This window comes from Populus nigra, chromosome 2 (genome assembly GCF_951802175.1).
Source record: "Populus nigra chromosome 2, ddPopNigr1.1, whole genome shotgun sequence".
NCBI lineage: Eukaryota > Viridiplantae > Streptophyta > Magnoliopsida > Malpighiales > Salicaceae > Populus > Populus nigra.
The window spans coordinates 24,897,343-24,902,342 of record NC_084853.1 but is presented as its reverse complement, the minus strand read 5'-3'; positions in this window follow the sequence as shown (position 1 = coordinate 24,902,342).

Below are 5,000 nucleotides of genomic sequence, written 5' to 3'. Positions count from 1 at the left end.
GCTGGTTCAGGCACGGCGGGCAGTGTTGGAATCGGCAGCGCCGACGAAATCGGCAAAGTCGGCAGAATCGGCAGCGCAGATTTTTCGACGAACATGGGCTGGACGCTGGACTGGCCGGGCCATGCAGGAAAATTCATCGAGGGGACACGCTGACGAAACAGCGCTGGTTCAGGCACGGCGGGCAGTGGTGGAATCGGCAGCGCCGACGAAATCGGCAAAGTCGGCAGAATCGGCAGCGGGTGCTGGCGATGGGTCTGGACGGGCTGGATAGTCCAAGGCTCGACGAGAAAGACTGCTGGTTTAGACACTGGGGCAGTGGCAGCCCGCGGGACAGTGTCGGCAGATTCGGCAGCGCAGATTTGTGCGGCTGCAGGTTCGTCGGGGAAAATCGGCAGCGCAGATTTTGCGACGAACATGGGCTGGGCGATGGACTGTCCAGGCCAGGCAGGAAAATTTGTCGAGGGGACACGCTGACGAAACAGCGCTGGTTCAGGCACGGCGGGCAGTGTTGGAATCGGCAGCGCCGACGAAATCGGCAAAGTCGGCAGAATCGGCAGCGCAGATTTTTCGACGAACACGGGCTGGACGGTGGACTGTCCAGGCCAGGCAGGAAAATTCGTCGAGGGGACACGCTGACGAAACAGCGCTGGTTCAGACACGGTGGGCGCAGTGTTGGAACCGGCAGCGCCGAGAAAATCGGCAAAGTCGGCAGAATCGGCAGCAGGTGCTGGCGATGAGTCAGGACGGACTGGATAGTCCAAGGCTCGATGAGAAAGACCGCTGGTTTAGACACTGGGGCAGTGGCAGCCCGCGGGGCAGTGTCGGCAGATTCGGCAGCAGTGTCTGCCGATTCGGCAGCGTTGGCTTGTTGGCGCGGGGGGCCGATGCGAGTGGGGACTTGGGCAGCGGGCAGTGAAAGCAAGAGTTTCCCCGATGCTGCCGGGAAAAACGCTCCCCGGGATGGCCGGGTGAGATGACCCGGCGGCCCGCGACGGGTCATTCAATTCCATGCCCCGTCAACATAACTCCCGATGTACTGTTTGCTTTTTCGGAAGAAGAGATCCATCCCCCCATCCTCGGCCAGCCAAAAACGCTCCAATTATTGGCCGGGTGAGATGACCCGGAGGCCCGCGACGCGTCATTCAAATCACTGCCCTATCGGCTACAACTGCTGATGGGTGGGATTAGAGGCCTGCCATGGTGGTGAGGGGCGGCGAGGACCGTGAAAGCTAGAGTTTTTCAGAGGCTGCCGGGAAAAAGGCCCCTCGGGTGGCGGGGTGCGAGGACCAGGCGCGTCATTCAATTCTCTTCCCTATCAACTTGGCTCCCGTTGGCGGGATTGGAGGCCTACTGTTTGTTACAGGGCTAAAATCGTCAGGGGAAGAGCTGACGAAACAATGCTGGTTTGGATGCAGGGGGTAGTGTTGGAATCGGCAGCGCGGACAAAATCGGCAAAGTCGACAAAAAAGACTGTTGGTCTGGACATCGGGGCAGCGGCAGCCATGCCGACAGGGGGGGAAATCGGCAGCGCAGATTTGTGCAGCTGCAGGTTCGTCGGGGAAATCGGCAGCGCAGATTTTTCGATGAACATGGGCTGGAAGATGGACTGTCCAGGCCAGGCAGGGAAATTCGTCAAGGGGACACGCTGACGAAACAGCGCTGGTTCAGGCACGGCGGGCAGTGTTGGAATCGGCAGCGCCGACGAAATCGGCAAAGTCGGCAGAATCGGCAGCGGGTGCTGGCGATGAGTCTGGACGATTTATAGTCCAGGGCTTGATGGAAAAGACTGTTGGTCCAGACAATGGGGCAGTGGCAGCGCGGATTTGTGCAGCTGCAGGTTCGTCGGGGAAAATCGGCAGCGCAGATTTTTCGACGAACAGGGGCTGGGCGCTGGACTGGCCGGGCCAGGCAGGAAAATTCGTCAGGGGGCCACGCTGACGAAAACAGGGGCTGCGGAGTGGAAAATCGGCAGCGCAGATTTTTCGACGAACAGGGGCTGGACCGGCCGGGCCAGGCAGGAAAATTCGTCAGGGGGGCACGCTGACGAAAAGAGGGGCTGCCGCGTGGAAAATCGGCAGCGCAGATTTTTCGACGAACAGGGGCTGGACTGGCCGGGCCAGGCAGGAAAATTCGTCAGGGGGGCACGCTGACGAAAAGAGGGGCTGCCGCGTGGAAAATCGGCAGCGCAGATTTTTCGACGAACAGGGGCTGGACGCTGGACTGGGCCAGGCAGGAAAATTCGTCAGGGGGCACGCTGACGAAAAGAGGGGCTGCCGCGTGGAAAATCGGCAGCGCAGATTTTTCGACGAACATTCGTCAGGGGGGCACGCTGACGAAAAGAGGGGCTGCCGCGTGGAAAATCGGCAGCGCAGATTTTTCGACGAACATTCGTCAGGGGGGCACGCTGAGGAAAACAGGGGCTGCCGCGTGGAAAATCGGCAGCGCAGATTTTTCGACGAACAGGGGCTGGATGCTGGACCGGCCGGGCCAGGCAGGAAAATTCGTCAGGGGGGCACGCTGACGAAAAGAGGGGCTGCCGCGTGGAAAATCGGCAGCGCAGATTTTTCGACGAACAGGGGCTGGACTGGCCGGGCCAGGCAGGAAAATTCGTCAGGGGGGCACGCTGACGAAAAGAGGGGCTGCCGCGTGGAAAATCGGCAGCGCAGATTTTTCGACGAACAGGGGCTGGACGCTGGACTGGGCCAGGCAGGAAAATTCGTCAGGGGGGCACGCTGACGAAAAGAGGGGCTGCCGCGTGGAATGGCAGCCTACACGCAGATGCGAATTCGGCAGCGCACGATGGCTTGAGCAGGTCATGGGTTCGACTTGGCGCGATCTGAAACCTGGACGAGGGACTGTCGACGCTGGACGAGCCAGCGCGGTGGCCTGTCGTGCCCCGTTCAGGGGGGGCCTGCCGCGGAGACAGCCCTCGCGGGCTCGACAGCGCCGGCCAGCGTCCCCGACGTCGCTGGCCGCGGCAGGCGAGCTGCCGGGGTTCCCGCATTCCTACAAGAAAACGTCGTGCTTTCCACATGAAACCAATCCAGTAAAATCAGCCATATTTTTATGAGGCTGCCCACTGAATTTGGGGTCATTCCGGGCCGGTTCCTAGTTTTGCGGATTTACTCGATTTCTAATGGTAGGAAAATTAAAACAAATACTTCCCGACCTCGAAAAATTCTGGGAAAATTAATGAAGGTGGATTGGATTTTTGCCAACCTCTGTGCAAAATTTCAGCTCAAAATACCAAGAAATGAATTTTTTAGAGGGGGGGTGACAGCTGGGGCCTAGTAGTGTCTCCCCCTGCCAGAGCTGCAATGACACTTATTGCTCTTTAGGGAGCCACCAGGCCGGCGCCCCTCAAAGACCACACGCGCGCGCGCGCCCGCCCGCGCTGGGCGCTAGGGCGCTGGGGCCTGAGGGCCTGGGGCCCTTGGGGGCCCTTGGGCGCTTGGGCGCGCGCGCGCGGCCCCCGCAGCCATGCCGCGCTGCGCGACGCGCGGACAGCCCCTGCTGGCTTGCTCTCTCGCCCGCGGGGGGGCTGCCTTCGGGCCCTGGCCCCCCGCGTTCTGGCCTGCCCCCTGCGTGGGAGAGGCTAGGCGCTGCAGGGGCCAGCCCGACGTCGCTGGCCGCGGCAGGCGACAGCCCGACATCGCTGGCCGCGGCAGGGGCCAGCCCGACGTCGCTGGCCGCGGCAGGCGACAGCCCCTGCTGGCTTGCTCTCTCGCCCGCGGGGGGGCTGCCTTCGGGCCCTGGCCCCCCGCGTTCTGGCCTGCCCCCCGCGTGGGAGAGGCTAGGCGCTGCAGGGGCCAGCCCGACGTCGCTGGCCGCGGCAGGCGACAGCCCCTGCTGGCTTGCTCTCTCGCCCGCGGGGGGGCTGCCTTCGGGCCCTGGCCCCCCGCGCTCTGGCCTGCCCCCCGCGTGGGAGAGGCTAGGCGCTGCAGGGGCCAGCCCGACGTCGCTGGCCGCGGCAGGCGAGCCGCCGGGGTTCCCGCATTCCTACAACAAAACGTCGTGCTTTCCACATGAAATCAATCCAGTAAAATCAGCCATATTTTTATGAGGCTGCCCACTGAATTTGGGGTCATTCCGAGCCGGTTCCTATTTTTTCCGATTTCCTCGATTTTTAATGGTAGGAAAATAAAAAAAAATACTTCCCGACCTCGAAAAATTCTGGAAAAATTAATAAAGTTGGATTGGATTTTTGCCAACCTCTGTGCAAAATTTCAGCTCAAAATACCAAGAAATGAATTTTTTAGAGGGGGGGTGACAGCTGGGACCTAGTAGTGTCTCCCCCTGCCAGAGCTTCAATGACACTTATTGCTCTTTAGGGGGGTGCCCCCTGACTGGCCATGGGGCGCGCTGGCCTGGCGCCCATAGGCCTGCCGCGGGGGATATGTGGGCTGTTGCTAAACTCGGACTAAGGTGGGGGGCCTCATGGCCCGAAGTATTGCCGGCATCGATGACCCGTTTTCCGGCCGGCGACGACCCGATTCCGGCCACCGTCTTCGGGACCCGCTCCAAGCCGTCGGGCGCGTTGGGGCTGCTTATCCGCGGCGTGGGCGTGGCATTCATTTGCCGTGCTTGTGCCAAGGTGCTGGCAGCTGCTGCGCGGCTGTCTGCTTGCCGCGACGTCACGGCGGCGGTGGCCGCTGCCCCTGCTCGCAAGTCGGAGGCCTGGCCGACGTGGCTGGTGCGGACCGCCGAGCTTGGGGATTGCGAGGAGAGCTCTACGCTGGCGTGGGCGTGGCATTAAATTGCCGTGCGCGCGCCCATGCGTTGGCTCTCCTCGCAATCCCCGACCTCGTGGCGTGACGTGCCCGCTGCCGAGGCCTGGCCTCCGTCTTGCGAGCCGGGGCTGACAGCCCCCCGCATGATTGTCCCTGTCGTTCCCCCCCGCGGCCTGTCCCTTGTCCCTTCGAGATCCTTCGCCTCCGGCTGCGGTGGCAGCTGCCCGTGCTCGCAAGATGGAGGCCTGGCCGACGCGGCTGGTGCGGACC